General features: G+C 47.0%; 1 protein-coding gene across 2 annotated transcripts in view; it reads right to left on the bottom strand.

The window, feature by feature from the left end:
• Window positions 1-16,878, bottom strand: part of PNPLA7 (patatin like domain 7, lysophospholipase) — a 400,735-nt gene that overhangs the window by 85,892 nt on the left and 297,965 nt on the right. The gene's annotated exons all lie outside the window — the stretch shown is intronic.

Here is a 16,878-nt window from a genome sequence, read left to right as displayed (position 1 = left end):
GCTGCCAGCAAACGGTAGGCGCTGAGGGGAGAGGGACGGAGCTGGCTGCCGCTGGGTGCTAAGCACCCACTCATTTTTTTCCATGGGAGCTCCAGGGCAGGAGCACCCACGGAGTTGGCGCCTATGGTTCTATGCAAAAAGAACAGGAGGACTTGTGGCACCATAGAGACTAACACATTTATTTGAGCATAAACTTTTGTGGGCTAAAACCCACTTCATCAGATGCATTCAGTGGAAAATACAGTAGGGGGATTTTATATACACAGAGAACATGAAACAATGGGTGTTATCATACACACTGTAACCAGAGTGATCAGGTAAGGTGAGCTATTACCAGCAGGAGAGAAAAAAACCCCTTTTGTAGTGATAATCAAGGTGGGCCATTTCCAGCAGTTGACAAGAATGTGTGAGGAACAGTAGGGGGGAAAAATAAACATGGGGAAATAGTTTTACTTTGTGTAATGACCCTTCCACTACCAGTCTTTATTCAAGCCTAAGTTAATTGTATCCAGTTTGCAAATTAATTCCAATTCAGCAGTCTCTCGCTGGAGTCTGTTTTTGAAATTTTTTTGTTGTAATGCGACTTTTAGGTCTGTAATCAAGTGACCAGGGAGATTGAAGTGTTCTCCGACTGGTTTATGAATGTTATAATTCTTGACGTCTGATTTGTGTCCATTTATTCTTTTACGTAGAGACTGTCCAGTTTGACCAATGTACATGGCAGAGGGGCATTGCTGGCACATGATGGCATATATCACATTGGTAGATGTGCAGGTGAACGAGCCTCTGATAGTGTGGCTGATGTGATTAGGCCCTATGATGGGGTCCCCTGAATAGATATGTGGGCACAGTTGGCAATGGACTTTGTTGCAAGGATAGGTTCCTGGGTTAGTGTTTTTGTTGTGTGGTGTGTGGTTGCTGGTGAGTATTTGCTTCAGGTTGGGGAGCTGTCTGTAAGCAAGGACTGGCCTGTCTCCCAAGATCTGTGAGAGTGATGGGTCGTCCTTCAGGATAGGTTGTAGATCCTTGATGATGCGTTGGAGAGGTTTTAGTTGGGGGCTGAAGGTGACGGCTAGTGGCGTTCTGTTACTTTCTTTGGTGTTCTCGTACTACAGGGGCCTGTCCTGTAGTAGGTGACTTCTGGGTACTCTTCTGGCTCTGTTTCATGTTCTCTGTGTGTGTGTATATATAAATATATATCTTCCTACTGTATTTTCCACTGAATGTATCCGATGAAGCTCACGAAAGCTTATGCTCAAATAAATGTGTTAGTCTCTAAGGTGCCACAAGTCCTCCTTTTCTTTTTGCGAATACAGACTAACACAGCTGCTACTCTGCAACCTATGGTTATATGGTGAGATATAAAGTTTTTTCATGAATTAGAAACTGGCTAAGAGTCTAAAGACAAGAAGAAAGCAGAAATGGACCCTTTTTCAATATGGCAAAAGGTTAACAATGAGGTACCCCAAGATTCTGTACTAGGCCCAGTGTTGTGTATTTTTATTAAATACATACAAAAATGATGTTAAAAGAAAATTATTCAGGTGGCAAAATCACGTACTCAGAAGTTAGGAAATACAAGATTTACAGTTGCCTGTGCAACCTTATTTCGGCCCCTTGCACACCCCATGCGCTCTCTGAGCCAGGGGTCCTGTGGAAAAAAATAGCCTGTGATGAGGTTATTAAAGACTGTATTATAATATGTAAATCTGACATTTGCTACTTAGGAGTGTTTGAATTTGCCCCTTAACAAAGTTCTTTTAACCTAGGTTTTTGTATGTTATTTCCTAGTTTATTTTTTTTAAAGGAAAAAGTGACATGACATTCTATTGTATGCAACTGTAACAATCCACCAGACATAATCAGCAGGTTTTGAATTCTGAACTTTCAGCACCACAGCACAAGCTGCTACCACTTGAGCTACGGGGTAACCTTACAGGAGCTGGCAACAGGAGAAGGATGGACGCAATGTCCAGATGCTGGTCCTGGGGATTACTCTGGGTGGGGAGTGTCCAGTCCCCCCTTCTCTCTCTCTCTCTCTCTCTCTTCCCTCCCCCCCCCATGCAGATATTGGGGGGAGCTCCAGCCCCATGTGGTGGTGCACCTAGAGGACTGGAGAGGTTTGGGGGGATGGGCAGACAGGTCGCTGGGACCATTTGCTGCATTTAGAGGGTGGTTGAGGGAACCTGGCCAGTTCTCTTTTGTCCTGTCACCAGGAGATTAGTGATACTGCCCTACGTGGTGCCCCTTGACGGGGACAGGAATCACTGTGACCATGTGCTGACTCCAGTGGAGGGAGCCCAGCCCAGCTCTCTTCACCCTTCAGCTGCTCCAACAGCTCCTACGAGTTCACATTACCGCGTGTGCTACGGCTGCAGCAACTCTGCAAGCTCAGTCTCAGAATATCAGTGCGGCTAGGTATTATTTTGACAGCCTGCCAAAGTTTTCCTGAGCAATGCAAGAGAGAGAAGAAAAACAGATTTTTTAACCATTTATACCTCAGCCAAAGCTCCACAGAATTTCACGGGACAAAAAAGAGCCCTTCCTTAGCCTGTAAGCTATGGCCCGCCAATTTCAAAGGCCCACTGCACACAATGGAGACAAGACACCTTCTCAAAGACAAGGTCACAAAAATCTTTTATAATGGAAGGTGTTAAGAAATTTAAATATAAGGGTAACTATCAGATCCCCTATAATAATCTAAAAAAGGAAGGGAGCAGTGACATGGCAAAATTATTTAGATTCATCAACATGAGAAACTATGAGGAACTGTACAGGGACCTAGCATAGGCCCTGATTCAAGACAGCACATAGACACACGTTTAAAGTACTCTCCTGAATGGGGATGCTTTCCTGAACTGCAGTATGACTTAGGTGAATGCACAGTGCAATGGCAGATGAAGTTCAGCATTGACAAATGCAAGGTAATGCACATTGGAAGGAATAATTAGAATAAATAAATAAATAAATAAATAACCACCAAACTCTTGTCTAGGACTTTTCATCAGTATCTCTCAAAGCACTTTACAAAGGGGGCAGTATCATTAGCCTCATTTTTAAGATCGTGTACAACTGTGCCTCAGTTTCCCTAAGCACTCAGCAGAAAGATTTGACATCACTGGGACTGCCCCAATGAAACCCTCTGCTCCATGTGCAAGACCTCTCAGAAAAGAAAACAAAATATTAGGATGTCTAAAGAATAGGACAGAAAACAATCCTGAAAATACTGTAATGCCATTATATAAATACCTAATACCCCCTTCCCTGGAAAGCTGTGTTTAGTTCTGGTTAACCTACTTTTTTAAAAAAGCAGCAGGAATAGCAAGATATCCATGCCCAGTTTTCAGAGTAGCAGCCGTGTTAGTCTGTATTCGCAAAAAGAAAAAGAGGACTTGTGGCACCTTAGAGACTAATTTATTTGAGCATAAGCTTTCGTGAGCTACAGCTCACTTCATCGGATGCATGCAGTAGAAAATACAGTGGGGAGATTTATATACACAGAGAACATGAAACAATGCGTGTTACCATACACACTGTAACCAGAGTGATCACTTAAGGTGAGCTATTACCAGCAGGAGAGGGGGGGGGGGGAGCCTTTTGTAGTGATAATCAAGGTGGGCCATTTCCAGCAGTTGACAAGAACCTGTGAGGAACAGCAGTGGGGAGGGGAGGGGGGAGGGGGAGATAAACATGGGGAAATAGTTTTACTTTGTGTAATGACTCATCGACTCCCAGTCTCTATTCAAGCTTAAGTTAATTGTATCCAGTTTGCAAATTAATTCCAATTCAGCACTCTCTCCTTGGAGTCTGTTTTTGAAGTCTTTTTGTTATAATATTGCGACTTTTAGGTCAGAGATCAAGTGACCAGAGAGAGTGAAGTGTTCTCCCACTGGTTTATGAATGTTATAATTCTTGACATCTGATTTGTGTCCATTTATTTTTTTACGTAGAGACTGTCCAGTTTGGCCAATGTACATGGCAGAGGGGCATTGCTGGCACATGATGGCATGTATCACATTGGTAGATGAGCAGGTGAACGAGCCTCTGATAGTGTGGCTGATGTGATTAGGCCCTATGATGATGTCCCCTGAATAGATATGTGGACACAGTTGGCAACGGGCTTTGTTGCAAGGATAGGTTCCTGGGTTAGTGTTTTTGTTGTGTGGTGTGTGGTTGCTGGTGAGTATTTGCTTCAGGTTGGGGGGCTGTCTGTAAGCAAGGACTGGCCTGTCTCCCAAGATCTGTGAGAGTGATGGGTCGTCCTTCAGGATAGGTTGTGGATCCTTCAATCTCTTTGGTCACTCGATGCTCAAATAAATTTGTTAGTCTCTAAGGCGCCACAAGTACTCCTTTTCTTTTTGTGGATACAGACTAACACGGCTGCTACTCTGAAACCACGTAGAAAGAGCACTCAATTGAGGTATATACGGAAATGAATGGCATAGAGCACTGGGCACTTCTAGTCACAAAACCTTCCTTATGACCTCACGCTTCCCTTGAAACAAAGAACACACAGCACATGTGGCCTTTGCAGTGGCAGGCCGGCCTTAGGGAAAATGGCATCCTGAGCAAACTTGTATTTTGGTCCCCTGGCCCCATGGCATGGCGACCCCCCCATTGCCTTTGGCCCCCCAGAGCTCATCAGGCTCCCCACCCCTCTTTGCCCCAACCCCTGCACTTCCCTACTCCACCTCTAACCCCTGCACCCCCTCCTGTGCCTCTAACCCCTGCATCCCCCTCCTGCACCCATGTGGGGAAACTGACCTGGATGTATGGAGCAGCTGGCATTGCTGCTCGCTCCTGCCACGAACGATGCTCTTCTACGCAACACTACAGGGTTGGGGGGGGGAGGGGGGGAGGGGTGAGGAGTGACATCAGGGCTCCCTGCATCCAGGTCACTTTCCCTACCTGGGCTGCCTAAGGGGAGGGCATCAGGAGCAGCAGCTCCTGATGCCACGCAGCACATGTGTGGAAAGTGACCTGGATGCATGGAGCGGTTGGTGTTGCTCCTCCCACCCTACCACCCCATATCCCCCCTAGAGAGGGTGAGCAGTATCTGTACATCATTGCTGCCCGCCCCCAGGAAGCAGGGCGAAATCTGGGCAGCCCCCACGCAGCGTTCCCCTGTCAGCCAAGAGCAGTTTCTGATTTTACACTGGCAGCACGCACTTCTGCATTGCCACATGGTGCCCCCTTGATCATGCCACTCCTGGGTGGTTGCCCAGATGGCCCACCCCTAAGGCCGGCCCTTTGTCAGACGCATTAGCAGAGACTGTAAGGAAGGTTTTACGTTGCACAGTGAGGGAGATCAGGACATTGTGTATAGTGTGTGTCCCCTGGCTGCTGAAGGAAGCTCCTTGTGAAGAAGCAGAATCCTCCATGTCACTGGAAACAGGCTGTGTGAGCACCATGGTACGGTTATGGCATCTCAGAGTTCAGCATCTCTCTGCTTTCAAGGATTTGCATTGGGGGAGGTGTCCCCAATATCCAACCTTCATTCCTTTTAAATTATGTTATTTATGGAATTTATGTGGATTTATCTTCAGGTACACCTTTCTACTTCCCTAAGCCCATCAGAGCAAATTCATCCCTGAATTAACTTCATTAAAATCAAGAATGAATTTGACCTGTTGTCATGATTTTGTTTAAATCGGTCTTTTGTTGCATCCGTTACCAGTAAAATAATCTCTACCAAAACCAAAGTACTGCTCTCTGAATTTCAAAACATTCCCAAGATGCCTGTATATTAGTATTTCATCACCATATGGGTTTTCTATTGAAATGTGAGTTTCAAATGGCTTTGCTAAAGCAGCTGTAGAAAAGCAAAGGCAGGCTGCGGCTGTGTGTGGGAAGAACAATGCTCCAAAGAACTGTTTGCGGCGGGGGGGCTGAGTTTTTGTTACAGTATTCAGTCTCTCATTACTCCTGAAACAGAGCTTGCATGGGGGGATTTTATTATTTTTAACGATAAAACATCCCACCTCCCTTCAAACACCAGGAAGTTTCTAATCAAAATAAAGTTACCATTTAACAGAAGTAAAATGCTACAATGTCAGCACAGTATCTGTTTGATTTGTTATATTTTTATACTAAAAAGAGAAAGAAAAGCTGCTTCCCATTGTCATGACAAGCCGCACAGATAATTACTAGGAGGGGGGTTGGGTAAACCCTCCCAAACAGACTGTCACAGGAGAAGCCAAGTAAACATTCCACAAATAACAGCCAAGCAATTTTGATTACTGAGATTACAGAACACAATGATGTGTTTACACTTCACCAATCCCCTGTGGCTTTACTAGGTGTCTATCTTCATGTGTTTGTGGCTGACCTGATCCATGCTCCCAAAATAAGGAAAGAGATACTAAATGTATCTTCTACAAAGACTGAGCTGCTGTCAAAAGCCTCTGTAGCTTCTCTTCAAGGCAAATTTAATTGTAAAGGACTTCAACCACAGGAAGCAAATTATAAATATCTACTGTACAATGTCTCTGAAATCTCCTTGCTAGTGGAGACATACACCGAGAAACTTGCTTTAATGCCAACTGCTGAGTTCTGGACTACTTATGAATCTTCAAAATAAAGAGTCCTACAAAGTCCAAAGCAAATTTGCCCTGACTCACCGGGCAGAAAAGGAGTCGGAATTACATTCTCGCAGTTTAAAATACAAAGTGTGCTTTTCATCAAACCACAGCTTAACTAATGATCCAATTGCTGAAATTGCATCCAAGTACCTTTCCATTCAAAACGCAGCACGCACAGCCCATGTGTGCATGCCAGTCTGGGATCCTGGAAGCAGTGCGCTACGCTGTAGCATGAATTGCCTTCAGTTTCTTCACTCAGGGTGGCTGAGCTCAGGGGAAGGAGACAGTACAACACTTATCCCTAGTGTCTCCGACCTCCCTGTTTCACAGACACACTGGTGCTTGGGCTGTTCACACACACTCTGGGGAGAGAAGGGGTGGGGCAGAAGAGCTGCAGCCATCAGAAGAGGCTGAAAGGAAAGAAAATGGTGGAGGGCTTCAAGATAAACTCATTACAAACAGCTTACTGGGAAAGAGGAAGTTACTCATCAGTGAAGTGAGCTGTAGCCCATGAAAGCTTATGCTCTAATAAATTTGTTAGTCTCTAAGGTGCCACAAGTCCTCCTTTTCTTTTCGCGGATACAGACTAACACGGCTGCTACTCTGAAACCTGTCACCTTGTGCAGTAATGATGGTTCTTCGAGATGCGTGTCCCCCTATGGGTGCTGCACTGTAGGTGTGTCTGTGTCCCTGCGCTGCTGATTGGAGATGTTTGGTAGCAGTGTCCATTCAGCCTGCACATGCGCTCTCCCGCACCTCATGTTCTGCCTCGAGACTAACTAGTGCTGCATGGAAAAAATCACCCTCAGTTCCTTCTCTACCGCAGAGCCCCTCATAAGATCTCTGAAGTAGAGGGGATGAGGGCAGGTCATGGAGCAATCATATGGACACCCATCTCAAAGAACCATCATTACTGCACAAGGTGAGTAACTTCCTCTTAGGGTAGTGTCCCTATGAGTGCTACGCTGTAGATGACTCACAAACAGTATCCCCAATGGGAGGTTGGGGCTTCAGAGAAGAGTGTTATGGATGATAACACTGTGGAGCTGAAGATAGCATCGGAAACAGTCTCCAGTAATCACATAGTGTTCTGTGTAGGTATGAGCTTCCTATAGATTCCGAGATAGTAACATTCTTGAGGAACGCAACAGAGGTGGAAACCAACCTCACAGAGTGTGTGTGTGGGTTTCAAATGGAGGTAACAAACTGTGAGCATGATAGCAGTGATTAATAGTTTGAGACCCCTTTGGAGAGTCTTTGGGCCAATATTGCCTTTTGACCTTTCCGCAATGGAGAGGAAAAGCTTAGGAGATTTCTCTGGCCAGATAAAAGGCTAAGCGTCTCCTAATGTCCAACGTATGCAGTATAGCCTCCTTGTTATCATGGTGAGGCTTAGGATAAAAGATCGGGAGGTGAATCAGTTGGTTTATGTGAAAAGACGAGATCACCTTAGGGATGAACTTCAGATGTGGCCTAAGAATAGCTTTGTCTTTAAAGCATACTGTAAAGGGGGGACAGGGGGGCATGCAACATTAGTGCCGCTATCTCTCCTAGTCTCCTGGTCAAGGTGATGGCCACCAGAAATGCCATCTTCATCAATAGATATGTAAGGGAACAAGTGGCCATAGGTTCAAAAGGTGTTCTAATCAGGCTCTTTAAAACTAATGAGTGTTTCTGGAGGTCAGCTCTGGAGCAATAGAGTGGGCATTTCCTGTTCAAGTAAGTAGTGAACAAGTCTATTTTTGGGGTCCCGCACTGATAGAATATGCTCTGGTGCACTGTTGGGTTCATTCCCACTTGTGGTTGTGTGAGAACTTCAATTGAGGCTGTCCGCTGTTATGTTCTGCACTCCCGGTAGGTAGGCTGCTGATATTTAAACATTGTGGGGAATGCACCAATTCCATAGCTTTAGTGCTTCTGGACACAGGAAGGATGATCTGGCACCCCTTGACAATTTAGTAATACATAAACACCACGCTGTCTGATCAGTGGAGGAAAGTGAGCATAAGCATTTCTGACCACTCTGAGTTAGAGGAGGTTGATATGGAGAGTTGTCTCCATAGGTGACCACTTGTCCTGAGTCTTGAGGTTGTTGAAATTCGCTCTCCAGCCAATTAGGGATGCATCCAAAATTAGAAGCAATGTCGGGGGTGGTAATTGTGTGAATGGGACCCCCAGCCAGACAATTGTTGGATCTTTCCACCAATCCAGGGAGTGTTTGACACTAGAGGGCGAGAGAGGTTTGTCTAACCTGTCTTTTTTGGTCTGTAAACAGATCTAAACCATGCCTGTAGACCCCCTCATGTGTAGTCTGACATGAGATATTACGAACGCACCTGCCGGCATGTGTCCTAGAAGCTGGAGGCAAAGTCTGGCTGATATTTGTGGGCTGGCTTGAATTGTCTCTATGAGCATAGTCAGGCTATGTAATCCGTGTGGAGGGAGGAGTGCTCTCACTTGCCGTAAGCTGAGATCGGCCCCTGTAAATTCCAAGTACTTTACTGGAGTTAAGGTCAATTTTTGGACGTTGATTTATAGACCCAGCTTTGTGAGTAAGTCCATAGTTCCATGCATGATCCGTAGGGCATCTTTAAAGGAGCAGGCCCTGAGGAGACAGCCAGCCAAGCATGGGTAAATCTTGATCCCCAAAGTGCATAGCTGAGCCGCTACTATGGAGAGGACCTTGGAGAATACGCTAAGAGCCGTTGAGAGGCTGACCAGAAGTACTCTGTACTGGTAATGGTCCTGACCTAGGGTAAACCTGAAGAATCATCTGTGGGACAGTAGAATGGATGTGTGGAAATATGCATCCTCGCGGCCGAGGGCCAAGAACGAACCTCCCTGTTCCAGAGATGGAATAATTGCTGCTAGTGTGACCATCTTGAATTTTTAAGTCTTCATGTATTTGTTTAGTGCTCTGAAGTCCAGTATGAGTTTCCAACCTCCCTTTTTCTTGGGGAAAAGGAAATATCAGGAATAAAAACCCTTGCCTCTGAAATGTACTGATATGGTTTCGATGGCTCCCAGGTGCATAGGCACCAACTCCATGGGTGCTTTGGGACTGGAGCACCCACGGGGAAAAATTAGCGGGTACTCCGCACCCACCAGCAGCCAAGCTCCTCCTGCCTCCACCCCCTCCTCGCCTCCTCGTCCCCCGAGCGTGCTGCGTCCCAACTCCTCCCCCCCCCAGTGCTTCCCGCCTGCCGCCTAACAGCTGTGTGGCAGTGCTTAGGTCTTTCCGGGAGGGCGGGGGAGGAGTGGGGACGCAGCATTCTCGGGGGAGGAGGCAGTAAAGAGGCAGGGCAGGGGCGGGCACTTGGGGAAGGGGGTGGAATTGGGGCGGGGCGAGGGTGGTGCAGGGGTGGGGTTGAGCACCTATAGGTCAGAGGGGAAGTCTGCCTATGCCCAGGCGTATGAGGTGATCTATTTCCTGTCTTAACAGTCTCTCATGAGAAGGGTCCCTGAAGAGAGATGGGAAGGGAGGGCAGGAGTGTTTGTGAAATGAATAGAATACTCATTAGAGATAATCTCCAGAACGCATCTGTTGGTTCTTATGTGTTCCCAATTTTGGAACAGAGCAACGTGGCATCCAAAGGGATGTGAGAGGTCAGAAAGTTGCAGGGAGTGGTCTCTCTGGGCCTCAACCACGGCATCAAAACTGGTGTTTCGGAGGGGAAGGTTGTGATGTTGAGGACTGAGGGTCTAATGGTTTACACCTCTGAAATTTGGACTTTTTCCACTATGACTAAATTTCCTTTTCTGTCCAGGTGTATAGATCCCCAGTAACCATAGCGTGGCCCTGAAGTCTTTAAGAGTGTCAAGCGATACATTGGTCTTATCTGCAAACAATTTGGAACCTTCAAAAGGGAGGTCCTCGCCTGTCATCTGTACCTCCTTCGGCAGCCCCAAAAGATGCAACCACCATGCCTGCTGCATCACGACCACTGTTGAAATCAAGCAGGCCACTATATCTGCAGCATCTAGTGTGGTCTGGGGTGCTGTTCTCACCATTACATGCCCTAATGGCCTGAAATTGTTCCTGTTGTGACTCTGGAAGGTGGTCAATAAAGGTGTTAAATTTCGTGTAGTTCATATGGTCATATTTGGCTGTTAAGGCCTGGTAGTTTGCAATTCTAAATTGCAAGGTCGTGGAAGAACAGGCCTTCCTACTAAACAAGATCAGCCTTTTCCAGTCCCCATCGTAAGGGGGCGTATTTTGAGTGATGTTGGCAGCCACAGAAGTTCACTGCATCTAACAAAATGGAATTAGGTGGAGGGTGGGAAAAAAAGAAATCCCACATCTTTGGGGGGTACATAGTATTTTTTATCAGCCCTTTAGCATGACCGATGCTGGTCTTTGCCATATAAATTGAGCGGGATTCAAAAGCACCACACTGATGGGGAGGGCGACCCTCGAGGAGGAGGAGGTATGTAATACATCCAGCAACTTATGTTGAGTGTCCTTCACCTCCTGAGAGGGATGAGAAGTGCATCTGCCACCCTCTTTGTAAAATCCTGAAAGAGCCTGAAATCGTCTGCCATGGACGGTGGAGGCATCACTGCCTCGTCTGGAGAGGAGAAAGAGAAATTAGTTTGCGGCGTGGTCTCCTCTTCTAGTCAGATCTCCTGCTGCTCAAAAATTTTCTCAGGAGGTTCTGAGGTTCTAGATATGCAGGCTGAAGGAGAGCACCTCACAGACGCTCAGTGGGTGACACTAGGTGCCCAGGATTTATGGTGCCTGTAGACAGCCCACAGATCCCAATAAAGCCACTGGAGCGGTGGAAAGGGCATGGATGATCATACAATGGGGCTTGAGGTCCAGAGTGAAGGTGTGTCTGGGAAGGTCCAGGTAGATGGTGGGAGGAAGCATAATGAGAGCGCCAAGAGAGAACATCCTTCTGGTCACTGAGTCTCTGCTGGATATTGGCGAAGCAGACAAGGAGACTAGAGGTGAACAGCTTGGTACCAGTGGTGACTCTGGGGTTCAAGATGCGCCCAGTAAATGGAACTGAGTAAATGGAACTTTGGGGTCTCAGATACCGCAAGGTCCTTAGACAACTGAAATTCCTATGGTGCCATGGTAAATCGGTACTGGCAGAGTTTGTCGGTGTTGACACGCAGGTACCGAGAAAACCAGCAATCTTGGCCGCGATGAGCAGTCCAATGAGGGCTGTCTAGAGGTCATAGACTCATAGAATATCAGGGTTGGAAGGGACCTCAGGAGGTCATCTAGTCCAACCCCCTGCTCAAAGCAGGACCAATCCCCAACTAAATCATCCCAGCCAGGGCTTTGTCAAGCCTGACCTTAAAAACCTTTAAGGAAGAAGATTCCACCACCTCCCTAGGTAACCCATTCCAGTGCTTAACCACCTTCCTAGTGAAAAAGTTTTTCTTAATATCCAACCTAAACCTCCCCCACTGCAACTAGAGACCATTACTCCTTGTTCTGTCATCTGCTACCACTGAGAACAGTCTAGATCCAGCCTCTTTGGAACCCCCTTTCAGGTAGTTGAAAGCAGCTATCAAATCCCCCCTCATTCTTCTCTTCTGCAGACTAAATAATCCCAGTTCCCTCAGCCTCTCCTCATAAATCATGTGTTCCAGTCCCCTAATCATTTTTGTTCCCCTCTGCTGGACTCTTTCCAATTTTTCAACATACTTCTTGTAGTGTAGGGCTCAAAACTGGACACACTACTCAGGGATGAGGCCTCACCAATGCTGAATAAAGGGGAATGATCACGTCCCTCGGTCTGCTGGCAATGCCCTTACTTATACAACCTAAAATGCCATTAGCCTTCTTGGCAACAAGGGCACACTGTTGACCCTCATCCAGCTTCTTGTCCACTGTAACCCCTAGGTCCTTTTCTGCAGAACTGTTGCCTAGCCATTCGGTCCCTTGTCTGTAGTTGAGCATGGGATTCTTCCGTCCTAAGTGCAGGACTCTGCACTTGTCCTTGTTGAACCTCATCAGATTTCTTTTGGTCCAATCCTCTTATTTGTCTAGGTCCCTCTGTATCCTATCCCTACCCTCCAGCGTATCTACCTCTCCTCCCAGTTTAGCGTCATCTGCAAACTTGCTGAGGGTGCAATCCACGCCATGCTCCAGATCATTAATGAAGATATTGAACAAAACCGGCCCCAGGACCGACCCTTGGGGCACTCCACTTGATACCGGCTGCCAACTAGACATGGAGCCATTGATCACTACCCGTTGAGCCCAACAATCTAGCCAGCTTTCTATCCACCTTATAGTCCATTCATCCAGCCCATTCTTCTTTAACTTGCTGGCAAGAATACTGTGGGAGACCGTGTCAAAAGCTTTGCTAAAGTCAAGGAATAACACGTCCACTGCTTTCCCCTCATCCACAGAGCCAGCTATCTCATCATAGAAGGTCATTAGATTAGTCAGGCATGACTTGCCCTTGGTGAATCCACGCTGACTGTTTACTATTCCCCCGATCGCCATGTTTACTATTCTTTCTACACATCGGGATGGGTTGTCCCTGTAACCTCAATAAGGATTCTTTAAAATACAGCCAGCTCTCCTGGACTCCTTTCCCCCTCATGTTATTCTCCCAGGGGATCCTGCCCATCAGTTCCCGCAGGGAGTCAAAGTCTGCTTTTCTGAAGTCCAGGGTCCATATTCTGCTGCTCTCCTTTCTTCCTTGTGTTAGGATCCTGAACTCGACCATCTCATGGTCACTGCCTCCCAGGTTCCCATCCATTTTTGCTTTCCCTACTAATTCATTGGTACTGAGGGCTTCCATACTGGTGCCATCTTCACAGAGATGATATGGTCTATGTTCCTGTCTCTGACAGGAGGTACCGCTGCTTTGGTGCCTGTGCCCATAGGATCCTTAGGCTTACTAGCGGTGTCTGAAATGGAAGTCCCAAGCAATTTGTGGGTACCATGCTTAGAAGCCGTCGGTGCTGTCAGCACTGAAATGACTGAATGTGCCGTGAATCTCCTCTGGATAGTTCAGGACTCATTGTGAGGGCTCGTAGCTCTTTTTGTGGAGGTCTTGCACAGGGAATCTGAAGGTTTTTTCCCTCGGTTCACCCTCTTTGAAGGTGGAAGGCTGTGGCGATGGCTCGCATTGCCAAAGAGACTCAGGACCTGGATTGGTCAGAGGTTGAAAAGGTCCCTCCATAAGGAGTAATTTCAGTTTTATTTCCCGTTTTTTGGGGATCTGGCTTTCAGCTCTTGTCAAAAAGCACACTTCTGGGGAATGAGGGCCTGCCTGAGGCAATGGATGCAGCGGAAATGTCCATCTGTTACTGGTGTGGCCTCCCTGCAGGAGAGGCACCGCTTAAAACTGGGGGAAGCCAGGCATGCCCCTTGCTGGGGACAATCTGGGGGGCGGGGGGGGGGGGGAAGTCAACCTTTAAAAAAAAATTTAAAAAATTTTTTTTGAACAGGAAAGAAAACCCTATCAAACTAAGAAGAAAGGGCGAACGAAAACACTAATAATATCCAAGAGAAAGACTTGTAAAGAGGTAAAGTATCCATGAACAGACTGCTAATTACTCTGTATCTAGCCAGGGGCAGTTGAGAAGGAACTGAGGGTGGTCTGCCTGTGCAGCGCTACTTAGCCTCAGGGCAGAGCATGAGGGAGGGAGGGTGCATGTGTGGGCCAAACAGACACAGCTACCAAAAGATCTCTGATCAGAAGCACAGGGACACAGACACAGCTCCAGTGGAGCACCCATAGGGACACTGCTCGAAAGAGTAGTAAGGATTGTGAAATAAGACACTTGTTACTAGCAGCTTATATTGTTCAGAGGTGTCTTTCAAAAAAATCAGCTCATCCGCTCTACGGTCCAATCCTCTCCTGTCCTTGCAGCGGCACCATTTACAAACCCACAGTGTGCAAACACACTCTGCAAAGCGATGGTACATAGGCCCTGGGCACGTTCCTCAACTCACATCACCGACTTAGCAATTTCAAATACAGCAGAATAAGAATTAATTCATTTGGGTTTGTGAAGGAGGTGTGGCAAGATGGCCGACGTTAGTATGGTGGGTCCTGCGCTTTTCTTGGCAGGGGACTAAGACACCACCCCTTGCCCCTGCTCTTGGGATGCTGAGGTCCCCGACAGTGGCCCGGGAAGGTGGTAGAGGAGGGAAGTGGGGGAGGGGTCTGGGTTTGCTCACTCTGAGCCCCAGCCCCTCTCGACCCCTGCGGGTTCTTACCCTCTTCCCCCTTGGGTGGCGAACCTTCAGTCCTTAGATGTTGGGGGAGGAAGTATCCCTCCCCTGCTGGGGCAGCGTCTCCCTTATGTTGGTTCTCTGTTTTTTCAAATCGTACAACACACCTCCAAGCTCCAGTCCTCGCTCCTTTCTCCTCCTCCCGTGACTGCCTGAAGCAGGGGGTTTTGTTAGGTTCCTGACAGGGCTTAATTGACTATAGGTGCTCCAATTAACCTGTAGGAACCCTCCCTAGTCTACAGAGAACTACGCCTTAATTAGCCTAGGGCTTATATATTTCCCCTCTACCACTGTCCCCTGGCCCTCCCGTATCACAGAGGACAAAAATAAATCAAGAGCCATTACCCTCTGATCCCACTGAGGGTTACCAAAAGAAACTACAGCATTTGCTCAAGAAACTCCCTGAAAAAGCACAAGAACAAATCTGCACAGACACACCCCTGGAACCTCAACCAGGGGTATTCTATCTGCTACCCAAGGTACATAAACCTGGAAATCTTGGATGCCCTATCATCTCAGGCATTGGCACCCTGACAGCAGGATTGTCCGGCTATGTAGACTCCCTCCTCAGGCCCTATGCTACCAGCACTCCCAGCTATCTTCGAGACACCACTGACTTCCTGAGGAAACTACAATCCATCAGTGATCTTCCTGAAAACACCATCCTAGCCACTATGGATGTAGAAGCCCTCTACACCAACATTCCACACAAAGATGGACTACAAGCCGTCAGGAACAGTATCCCCGATAATGTCACAGCAAACCTGGTGGCTGAACTTTGTGACTTCGTCCTCACCCATAACTGTTCCACATTTGGGAACAATGTATACCTTCAAATCAGCGGCACTGCTATGGGTACCCGCATGGCCCCACAGCATGCCAACATTTTTATGGCTGACTTAGAACAACCCTTCCTCAGCTCTCGTCCCCTAATGCCCCAACTCTACTTGTGCTACATTGATGAAATCTTCATCATCTAGACCCATGGAAAAGAAGCCCTTGAGGAATTCCACCATGATTTCAACAATTTCCATCCCACCATCAACCTCAGCCTGGACCAGTCCACACAAGAGATCAACTTCCTGGATGCTACAGTGCTAATAAGCAATGGTCACATAAACACCACCCTATACCGGAAACCTACTGACCGCTATTCCTACCTACATGCCTCCAGCTTTCACCCTGACCACATGATCCATCGTCTACAGCCAAACTCTATGATACAACCGCATTTGCTCCAACCCCTCAGACAGCGACAAACACCTACAAGATCTCTATCAAGCATTCTTACAACTACAATACCCACCTGCTGAAGTGAAGAAACAAATTGACAGAGCCAGAAGAGTACCCAGAAGTCACCTACTACAGGACAGGCCCAACAAAGATAATAACAGAACGCCACTAGCCATCACCTTCAGCCTCCAACTAAAACCTCTCCAACGCATCATCAAGGATCTACATCCTATCCTGAAGGACGACCCATCACTCTCACAGATCTTGGGAGACAGGCCAGTCCTTGCCTACAGACAGCCCCCCAACCTGAAGCAAATACTCACCAGCAACCACACACCACACAACAGAACCACTAACCCAGGAACCTATCCTTGAACAAAGCCCGTTGCCAACTGTGTCCACATATCTATTCAGGGGACACCATCATAGGGCCTAATCACATCAGCCACACTATCAGAGGCTCATTCACCTGCACATCCACCAATGTGATATATGCCATCATGTGCCAGCAGTGTCCCTCTGCCATGTACATTGGTCAAACTGGACAGTCTCTACGTAAAAGAATAAATGGACACAAATCAGAAGTCAAGAATTATAACATTTAAAAACCAGTCACAGAACACTTCAATCTCTCTGGTCACTCGATCTCTGACCTAAAAGTCGCAATATTACAACAAAAAGACTTCAAAAACAGACTCCAACAAGAGACTGCTGAATTGGAATTAATTTGCAAACTGGATACAATTAACTTAAGCTTGAATAAAGACTGGGAGTGGAAGGGTCATTACACAAAGTAAAACTATTTCCCCATGTTTATTCTCCCCCCTACCCCCACTGTTCCTCACACATTCTTGT

Source organism: Natator depressus, chromosome 16, assembly GCF_965152275.1.
Source record: "Natator depressus isolate rNatDep1 chromosome 16, rNatDep2.hap1, whole genome shotgun sequence".
Taxonomy (NCBI): Eukaryota; Metazoa; Chordata; order Testudines; family Cheloniidae; genus Natator; species Natator depressus.
This window is presented reverse-complemented; position numbering and strand designations above follow the sequence as displayed.